Consider the following 11,565-nt stretch of genomic DNA (forward strand, 5'->3'; position numbering starts at 1 on the left):
CAAAATATGTGACATGATATGGCCATCATCATCTTGTGCTTTTGATCTTCATCACCAAAGCAACGTCATGATCTCCATCGTCACTGGCTTGACACCTTGATCTCCATCGTAGCGTCGTGGTCGTCTCGCCAACTATTTCTTCTACGACTATCGCTACCGCTTAGTGATAAAGTAAAGCAATTATATGGTGTTTGCATTTCATACAATAAAGCGACAACCATAGGGCTCCTGCCAGTTGTCGGTAACTTTTACAAAACATGATCATCTCATACAACAACGTATATCACATCATGTCTTGACCATATCACATCACAACATGCCCAGCAAAAACAAGTTAGACGTCCTCTACTTTGTTTCTTGCAAGTTTTATGTGGCTGCTACGGGCTTCTAGCAAGAGCCGTTCTTACCTACGGGACAAAACTACAACGGTGATTTATCAAGTTTGCTGTTTTAACCTTCACAAGAACCGGCCGCAGTCAAATTCGATTCAACTAAAGTTGGAGAAACAAACACCTGCCAGCCACCTTTATGCAAAACTAGTTGCATGTCTATTGGTGGAACCAGTCTCATGAACGTGGTCATGTAAGGTTGGTCCGGGCCGCTTCATCCAACAATACCGCTGAATCAAAATAAGACATTGGTGGTAAGCAGTATGACGATCACCGCCCACAACTCTTTGTGTTCTACTCGTGCATATCATCTACGCATAGACCTGGCTCGGATGCCACTGTTGGGAAACGTAGCATGCAATTGCAAAAAAATTACTATGCTCACGCAAGATATATCTAGGAGATGCATAGCAATGAGAGGGGGAGAGTGTGTCCATGTACCCTCGTAGACCGAAAGCGGAAGTGTTTGCTTAACGCGGTTGATGTAGTCGAACATCTTTTTGTTCTGACCAATCGAGTACCGAACGTACGGCACCTCCGAGTTCTGCACACGTTCAGTGCGATGGCATCCCTTGAGCTCTTGATCCAGCAGAGGGTCGAGGAAGTAGATGAGTTCCGTCAACACAACGGCCTGGTGACGGTGATGGTGATGTGATCTGCGCACCGCGAGAATATGACCGGAGGCGTAAACTGTGTGTGGGGGGGGGGGGGGGGGGGGCGCCGCACACGGCTTGGAACAATTGATCTGTGTTCTAGCATCCCCCCCCCCCGTATATAAAGGAGGGAGGGAGAGGAGGCCGGCCCTAGGCGCGCCCCAAGTAGGAGGAGTCCTACTTGGGGTCCTAGAAGGATTCGCCCCCCTTCCTTTTACCGGAGGGGGAAAGGGGGAAGGAGAGGGAGAGGAAGAAGGAAAGGGGGGCGCTGCCTCCTCCCCTTGTCCAATTCGTACTCCTCCCTGGTGGGGGGGCGCCACCCTTTTGTGGGCTGGTGTGCCTCTCTCCTATGGCCCATATCTTTCCCCGGGGGGTTCCAGTAACCCCTCCGGTACTCCGATATGTATCTGATACATTCTGGAACACTTTCGGTGTCCGAATACTACCTTCCAATATATCAATCTTTACCTCTCGACCATTTCGAGACTCCTTATCATGTCCGTGATTTCATCCGGGACTCCGAACAACCTTTGGTCACCAAAACACATAACTCATATAATACATATCGTCATCGGACGTTAAGCGTGCGGACCATACGTGTTCGAGAACTATGTAGACATGACCGAGACACCTCTTCGGTCAATAACCAATAGCAAAACCTGGATGCTCATATTGGTTCCCACATATTCTATGAAGATCTTTATCGGTCTAACTGCTATGTTAACATACGTTATTCCCTTTGTCATCGATATGTTACTTGCCCGAGGTTCGATCTCGGTATCTTCATACCTAGTTCAATATCGTTACCGGCAAGTCTCTTTACTCGTTCTGTAATGCGTCATCCCGCAACTAACTCATTAGTCACATTGCTTGCAAGGCTTCTTATGATCTGCATTACCGAGAGGGCCTAGAGATACCTCTTCGATACTCAGAGTGACAAATCCTAATCTCGATCTATGCCAACCCAATAAACACCTTCGGGGATACCTGTAGAGCATCTTTATAATCACCTAGTGACGTTGTGACATTTGATAGCACACAAGGCATTCCTCCGATGTCCGGGAGTTGCATAATCTCATAGTCGGAGGAATATGTATTTGACATGAAGAAAGCAGTAGCAATAAAACTGAACATCATTATGCTAAGCTAACGAATGGGTCTTGTCCATCACATCCTTCTTCCAATGATGTGGTCTCGTTCATCAAATGACAAAACATGTCCATGGCTAGGAAACTTAACCATCTTTGATCAACGAGCTAGTCTAGTAGAGGCATACTAGGGACACGGTGTTTTGTCTATGTATTCACACATGTATCAAGTTTTAAACATTTATCATGAATAAGGAAATATAAAGTAACAACTTTATTATTGCCTCTAGGGCATATTTCCTTCACTGGGGGGCTATGGGGCCCAAGGGGGTCTCATGCACCGCCTCTTCACCCTATAAAATCCCAAATATCCCAGAAACCCTAGGGGAGTCAAGGAAAAACAATTCCAGCCGCCACAGGTTTCAGAACCACGAGATCAAATCTAGCTAGAGACCTATTCCGGCACTCTGACCAGAGGGGAACACGATCACGGAGGGGGTTCATCATCCTCATTGGTACCTCTCCGATGATGCGTGAGTAGTTCACCATAGACCTACGGGTCCGTGTGAAGTAGCTAGATGTCTTCTTCTCTCTTTTTGATTCTCAAAACAATGGTCTCTGGAGATACATTTGATGTAGTGACTTTTTGTAGTGTGTTTGTTGGGATCCGATGAAGTTCGAGTTTATGATCAGATCTATATCCAATATTATTTGAGTCTTCTTTGACATCTTATATGCATGATTATTTATAGGCTCGTATTTCTTCTCTGAATCTTTGGTTTAGTTACGCCAACTAGATTGATTTTTCTTGCAATGGGAAGAGGTGCTTTGTGATGTGTTTGATCTTGCGGTGTCCTCTCGCAGTGACAGAAGGGGCAGCGAGGCACGCATGTATCATTGCTATTAAGGATAACAAGATGGGGGCTATTTCTACATGAATAGATCTTGTCTACATCATGTCATCATTATTATTGCATTACTCCGTTTCTCCAGGAACTTAATACACTAGATGCATGCTGGATAGTGGTCGATGTGTGGAGTAATAGTAGTAGATGCAGGTAGGAGTCGGTCTACTAATCTTGGACGTGATGCCTATATATTGATCATTGCCTTGGATATCATCGTAATTATTTGTTCTGCTATCAATTTCCCAAACAGTAATTTGTTTACTCACCATGCGCTATTTTCTCGAGAGAAGCCACTAGTGAAACCTATGGGCCCCGGGTCTATCTTTTATCATATCTCCTTTCCAATCTATTTTTTGCCGCATTTGTTTTCAGATCTTTTATTCCAAAAACCCCAAAATACCTTGCTGCACTTTTTCTTTATTTATTTTATTTTGCGTTTTATCGAGATCTATTTACTCAATCGATCACAAATTTATCTATCTTTTACCGAGAAGGGATTGACAACCCCTCTTATGCGTCGGGTTGCAAGTATTTGTTCTTTGTGTGCATGTACCATTTACATAGCGTTGCTTGGTTCTCCTACTGGATTCATACCTTGGTTTCACAACTAAGGGAAATACTTACCGTAGTTGTGTTGCATCATCCGTTCCTCTTTGAGGAAATACCGACGAAGTCTAGCCACGTCAGCCCCCGAAACTCTTTTCTGTCTTCCGGTGATAACCCGGTACCCCCAGAACACTTTCGGAATCCAAACCCCTTCATCCTATATATAAATCTTCACCTCCGGACCATTCCGGAGTTCCTTGTCATGTCTGGGATCTCATCCGGGACTCTGAACAACCTTCGGTCACCACCATAACAACTCAACTATACTTATATCATCACCAAACGTTAAGTGTGTAGACCCTGCGGGTTCGAGAACTATGCAGACATGACCGAGACACCTCTAAGGTCAATAACCAATAGTGGGACTTAGATGTCCATATTGGTTCCTACATATTCTATGAATATCTTTATCGGTCGAACCTCGATGCCAAGGATTCAGCTAATCTCGTATGTAGTTCCCTTTAGTCATCAGTATGTTACTTACCCGAGATTCGGTCGTCGGTATCTCCATACCTAGTTCAATCTCTTTACCGACAAGTCTCTTTACTCGTTCTGTATTACAAGATCCCGTGGCTAACTCATTAGTCACATTGCTTGCAAGCTCATTGTGATGTTGTATTACCGAGTGGGCCCCGAGATACCTCTCCGTCATACAGAGTGACAAATCCCAGTCTTGATCCATGCCAACTCAACAGACACACTCAGGGATACCTGTAGAGCATCTTTATAGTCAGCCAGTTATGTTGCGACGTTTCATACACACAAGGTACTCCTTCGGTGTCAGTGAGTTGCATGATCTCATGGTCATAGGAATATATACTTTGACATGCAGAAAACGATAGCAATAAACTTGATACGATCATATGCTACGTTTATTGTTTGGGTATTTTTCATCACATCATTCTCCTAATGATGAGATCTCATTATCAAATGAAAACTCATGTCTATGACTAGGAAACCATAGCCATCTTTGATCAACGAGCTAATCCGGTGGAGGCTCACCAGGGATATGTTGTTATCTATGTACCCACACATGTATTTGAGTTTCCGGTCAATACAATTATAGCATGGATAATAAACGATTATCATGAACAAGAAAAAATAATAATAACCACTTTATTATTGCCTCTAGGGCACATTTCCAACAGGACTACATAAGAGAGACTAGTAGACTTCCTATGTATGCTTGGTGATGTAAACCGCGACAGCAAATCCTCCTTGCAGCATCAAGAGTGCAAGTTCAAGAAAGAAGTGTGGGCGTGCTTATCTTTGAAAGATAGCGTATTGTTCTACGATGTTCTCACTCCTTTTTGTGAGTGACTGGCAAACAGGGATCAGCCCTGCCGAGAAACCCCCGAAATCCTATTTGACACCCGTTTTGTGAGTGTCTGGCAAACAGGTAGAGTGATGCGCTCGACTCGGCGAATACTAGCAGCCGCCCAAATTCTATTTGGCGCCGGCTGCGCCGGTTAAAGGCGTTAGCGCACACCCTCCTCCCTCCTCCATAGATGTTGCGTGGGCCGCCCATTAAAAAGTATCTGAGGACTTCAATCGATGGTTTTGGGAAGCTTCCAGAAGCTACCAAGCCTTTTATTAATTATTTTTGTTGTTTTCGTTTTTTATCGGTTTTGTTTTGTTTTGTTTCTTTAGTTTTTTACTCTTCTTTTTCTGTTCTTTACTTTTGTTTCAATTAATTGTTCAAAATGCATGAAATATTTCAAATTTGATGAACTTTTAAAATTTCTAAACATTTTTTAAAAATCGATGAACTTTTCTCAAATTGGTGAACCTTTTTTAAACAATTTGAGCATTTTTAGAAATTGATGAAAATTTTCAAAATGGATGATTTAAAAAATGATGAACTTTTTTCAAATTTGTCATCTTTTTTAAAAACAATATTTTTTTTCAAAATTGATTAATCTTTTCCAAAAAATTCAAATTCGTTGAATTTTTTGAACCCGCGAACTTTTTTGAACTAGTGAACTTTCTTGATTTTGTGAACGAGTTCTTTTAAATCCTGATTTTTTTAAAAAAATCACATTTTCTTCAAAAAGCCAACCGTCAACCGGTCAATCAATGAATGATTGACCGGTTAACCCCGATCGGCCAGTCACGACCAGAGAACCAGGGAAAACCAAAGCTGCTCCATTGAGCATTGGCCTCCACAAAGGGCCGACCCATGAGGGGTGCGCATGAGTGTCGGTTCCCTCCCTGGCGCTGAAGGCACCAAGGAGGAGGTCTCAAGCTGTCAAGCACAATAGGCTCTTCTCGCCCGCCGCCTCTCCATCAATGGATATGATATGACAACAAATAAGCCTGATCATACATGGGCTGGGTCGGGCCGGTTTTGGGGCTGGGCTAAATAAAGCCTGTATGAAAATACTAAGCGAGACTTCGGCCTATGAACACTTGTTTTTTATTTGAGTTGATCATTTCTGGGACGTCGTTATGCCTACTTTCTGGAAAAATTACTATTCTCTTCGTCTCTGAAAAAAGAGGGCCGGTCAATTTTTTTCTGGAGTCACACAATGAAAATTTGACCAGGTTTGTACCAAAAACTACGACGACCTTTGATGCCAAATTAATACCATTAGATGCACGCAATCATTAGATACACAGTGGAATATATTTACATATTATGTCTATCTAAGATTCTTGTTTTTTATGAATTTTCCTACAAACTTAGTCAACCTATTTATTGTTTTACTTGAGAAAAACATTATATGCCTTTTTTAGAGACGGAGGGAGTATTTAATAGCCATTTGGGTTTTCTGGAGTTTTGGATGGGCTTCAGTAGAAAAAATGAGCACAAGGCCGGCCCAATTGTCATGCATGCGGGCCAGGCCGCCCATGCTCAACATTTGTTTGTTACCACGTACATACATCATTTCTGATGCATAAACGGTCATTTGCACATATAGTCTCCCAGGGTTCTGACTTGTGAGTGTGGACAACGGAACTCCCCCGAAGGAAATTGAAACTATTTCAGTGAACCTATTTTTTCGGTTGACAAAGCTGATATTCGCTCACCCCAACCTTTTGGGGCTCGAGAATTTTGTGTCAACTATAAATATGCAATTGCTGCCTCCCAAAATCAAACACATCACTATATTCTTTCGCATCAAGTCCAATGAGAAGTAGGGAATACATCAACCAAGAAAGCTCGAGAAGAAATATTAGAGCTTATGTGATACTCCCTCCGTTCCAAAATAGATGACCCAATTTTATACTAAAGTTAGTACAAAGTTGAGTCATCTATTTTGAAACGGAGGGAGTATATCGGGACATGGTCAAATGGTTGAACCCTCTTTTGTAGTAGTTGCCTCCCAACCCTCCACTATTTGTGATCCTAGCTCAAAGATGTTTGTCGACAAGGATCGTGTATCTTGATGGTACCCGTGTGGGGTCCTCTTACAAGCCAAATATAATGCAAACCATACCCCCATATCAAACTCCAATGCCTCACCCTCCTCCCAACCAAGACAAACATACTTTCATCCATATTAGTTTTTCTAATTTTTTGTTACAGATGTTAAGTTTTAGGATTTGCATGTTGTTGGCAACTTGTCATTTTAAAGTTACAAGTTATTTCAGGAGGTCAAACTCTAAAATTGTGTTTTTCTTGCCTTACATTAGAATTCATTTATTAAAAATCTATATTAAATTTTTCATTGGAAAGAAGGCCTACAATTTTTTCCAAAGTCAAACGGTGAAAATCATGATCAAGTTTGTAGCAAAAACAATCAGGACCTGCATCACCAAATCAATATCATTAGATACACTCTGCACACAAAAACATATAATTAGATACACGGTGAAATATATTATACTATGTTAATTTAAGATTGTATTGTTTGATAATTTTCCTACAAACTTAGTCAACCTAATTATCACTTTACTCGAGAAAAAAAGTATGTCTTTTTTAGAGACGTAGGGAGTAGTTTTAGGCATTTTTTTTTGGATTTTGGGACGGGCTTCGAGCAGAAAAATTGCACAAAGTCTCCTAGATTGTCACACATACGGCGGGTCAGGCTACCCATGCCCAACATTTGTTTGTTACTATGTTAATACATACATCCATCATTTCTAGTGCATAAACGTTCATTTGCACATATAGTCTCCTACAATGGGTCCTGACTTGGAGTGCTGACAACCTTTTCCCGTGAGAAGTAGTCTTACATTTTTGTTTTGCGGTAAAGAAGTAGTCTTACATTGAAACTCTTAAGGAAATCAAAGCTATTTCGGTGATCTTTTTTTTCAGTTGACAATGTTGCTATTTGCTCACCCCAACTTTTTAACGGAAGTTGAGTTGGGGTTAGACGAAGTTTGTGTGCACTATTAGTATGCACTCGCTTCCTCCAAAATCAAACAAATTGTTGTATTCTCTCGCATAAAGACATTTATTGCCAACTAGAAGTAGGGAATACATCACCAAGAAAAGCTCAAGAAAAAATATTAGGGCTCAGGTGATATAGTGGGACAAGGTCAAATGGTTGACCCCCTTTTGTAATAGTTGCCTCCCAACCTACCCCTGCCCGCAATCTTAGCACAAAGATGCTTATTGACAAGGATCGTATATCTTGAGGGTACGTGTGCGCGGTATTTCTGGAAGCCAAATATGATGCAAAACATACACTTCATATCACACTCCAATGCCTCCTCCTCCTCCTCCTTCTCCCAACCAAGGTAAAAACACTTACAGAAAAAGGCTTTCGCCCCGCTTTATATATAAAGCAAACCGCCAGAGCTACAAGCATCCACATACAGGTTACAACACACACAGAAACACAACGAGTAGCAGAAGAAAAACACACACAAGGTAGCAAGGGTATAGCTGAGGGCACAACTCAACAAACCCTTAAAATGGAACTAGAAATAGGCAAGAGCCCAAGGTACGGTCTCAAGGCACTGCGTCGGCAAAAACACTTTCATCCATCTTAGTTTTTATAATGTTTTATTACACCCGAGTAAAGTTTTAGATTTGCATGTTGTTGTTATTCTAAAGTTCGTAAGTTCTTTCACGAGGTCAAACTCTAGCAATTGAGTTTTTCTTGTCGTATGTTAGAATTCATTATTATAATTCAATATTAACTTTTCTTTTAATTTTGAGTGGTTCAAAAGTAAATCTCACATAATGTCACATGTTGAGTCCTTTTTTCAACATCGTGAGTGATCCTAGGTTTTTCATCCAAGATTTATTCCAGGAGATCCTAGTGTTGCGCTCTATTGAAATCTCCCACACGATCAACATTATGAGCGATCTTATGTCACATTGTCACATCCCAAGATTTTCAAATTTAGGATGTGAACATAAAAGCATATGCATACCATGATTCCAGTGCATTTTGACTCTTTTGGAATTTAGTTGACTATTTTATAAACCCTTAATTCAATTTGGGATTTATTTAATAGCCATGTAAAAACCTTTGCATGAAAATGAATTTTTAAATATGCATATGTGCTGGCAATAATTTTTTCCTAAGATCTATATAAACCTTTTGTGTTCAAAGGATTTAAAATGTAATGAATTTGGCCCAATTCAAATTCAGTTCAAAGCTTGGGTTTAAAAAGAAAAACAGAAAAGAGAAAAACAAATATATATAAGTTAAAAAGGCCTACGCAGCCCAACAGACCGGCCCAGCACGCTAGCCTCAACCAGCTGCACGCACAAGCGTTTATAGAAGAAAATGAAACAACACGCCCATGATCTAATCCTGACGGCCAGCTCGAGATCCAATGACTGCCTCACCCCCAAACACACACACACACACACACACACACACACACACACACACACACACACACACACACACACACACTCTCCTTCCCTCCCCCTCTCTCATTCATTGACGAGCTGACCCCACCCATCAGCTCCTTCTCTCGTACAAACGGTCGAGGCCGAAAACGCTGATGCCCATGATAGTGGCCACGATGCGCACGTCCATCGCCGTAAACGGCTAGCCCGAGCCTTCCTATAAATTCCCCTCGACCCCTCACCATCTTCCCCAATCTTGCGCACCACATCCGCCGCCAGGCTGCTCGAAAGCATCCGAGTGCCCTCGCCTCTAGAAGCAACTCCGGCCAGCGCAGTGAGCCTGAGGCCATGTTCTTTTCCCCATCTTGCGCACGTTTTTGACACCTTGGGCCTGTCCAGGACACGTTAGGAGCACGAGCTCATTGTCACCCGAGCGGCACCACCACCGCGTCAGACCGTGGCGAGGTGTGACATGGTTGAGCAATCAAATTTTGTTTGACACATCCGTCGTGCTGCGTTGTGCTGACCTAACCCATCGTTCATCCCAGTGCCGTCGACGAAACGCGAGTGACCCTCCCCCCACCGGTCGAGCCCAGCCACCGCCACCTACGTGGTCCGGCGCACTTTTATGTAAAACTTTTTGTGTTGTGAGGAGCTCTGCTGCTGGCTTTGCTTGGTCGTGTTTTTCTTTTCCATTTACTTCTATCGAATTTATGTACAGTATGACTTTGCAGTGGTTTCCTTAATGGAAATCAATGAGGAGGCTCATTGTTTCAGAAAAAATAATAATATGAAAAGTGTACAATACTACTCCTTCCGTCCGGGTTTATTAGGCCTCTCAGCATCACAAGCATTTCCCCTTTTATAAGGCCCCGCATTGGAAAGGTGCATGCATGCAATCATTTCGTTGGTTGTATTGAAAGCTATTGTTGTTGGTGCCATGGCTGAAAAGTTAATACACTTCATGTGTGCTTTTTCATTGGCTGCATGCATGTGAGAGAGTTCATTGGGAGTGGAATGGAATAATTAATGTGAGCAAATTACTATGTGTCTTGGTCTAAGAGAAGTTGTCTTTAGGCCTAATAAACTCGGACGGAGGGAGTACCTATAAGGCTGGTTGTAATGGGTAGTATCATAAGTTAGTATCATGCATATGATACTAGTGTATAATACTACCTCCCTAATGCATAGTATCATATGGTAGTATCATAGATGATTTTATTTATTGCCATGCATGACACATACTACTGTAGCATTTATTATGATACGGTATCATGATATGATACTCAACCCTCTCTTACTTCATTTAATTCTATGCCACCTCATCAAAGTTGCCTAGTTGGCATGCATGATACTAGCTATGATACTCCCATTACAACCAGCCTAAATATTGTGCATTTTAGCCAATTCAGATCCAATTTTCAAGCCCATGATATAGTAAAAGTCATCCACCCGTTGTTTAATACGTTCACCAAGTTCTGTACTAGCACGGCTACACTCTTGAATTCCGGCTGCCTATCACAAATGCAAACGCAGCAGCATACCACTCATACACTACCGTACGCCCCTGTCACCTACTCCTAGCGTTCCTCCAGGCGGATAGCTGAGAGCTTTAAACAGAGGGGGATATGTTGGCGCTGCTGCGTGCGGCGATGGATGGATCGGTGGTCGACCGGCAAGAGCGGCAGCGCTGGCCGGCGGGAGGGCGCGAGCAATTTAATTCCGGCGTTACTAGCTGCGCTGCGCTCGCCCTTACTGCGCCTCTCCCCGCTGCCGCTGCCGCGGCTGCTGCTGCTACCTAGTTGCTCTCCTTAGGTTTACATTGAATTCTTTGATCTGCCACACCTACGTGCGTCGACGCATGGCCCCTCGCCATTTGCTTCGTCCCCATCGATCGAGCCCGTGGAATCAAGGCCCCCGTCCGTCTCGTTCACGTCCTCGCCTCTGTTCCACATTCTCCACGCATAGTTCCGAGCTGGGATCGCGCGCGAGGACCCGATCGACATCGAGTCCTTTGACGCATGCACCAGATGGACGAGACGACGACGACCGTCCTGTGCGAATGGCACAGTACGTAGACGCGGAAGTCTGATCGGTTAGCGCAGCTGCAGAAGCAGACGGAGTACGTACGTGGCAGTAAAACTTTTGCATGGGAATGGTGCTCTT

Source organism: Triticum aestivum, chromosome 4B, assembly GCF_018294505.1.
Source record: "Triticum aestivum cultivar Chinese Spring chromosome 4B, IWGSC CS RefSeq v2.1, whole genome shotgun sequence".
NCBI classification, from domain to species: Eukaryota; Viridiplantae; Streptophyta; class Magnoliopsida; order Poales; family Poaceae; genus Triticum; species Triticum aestivum.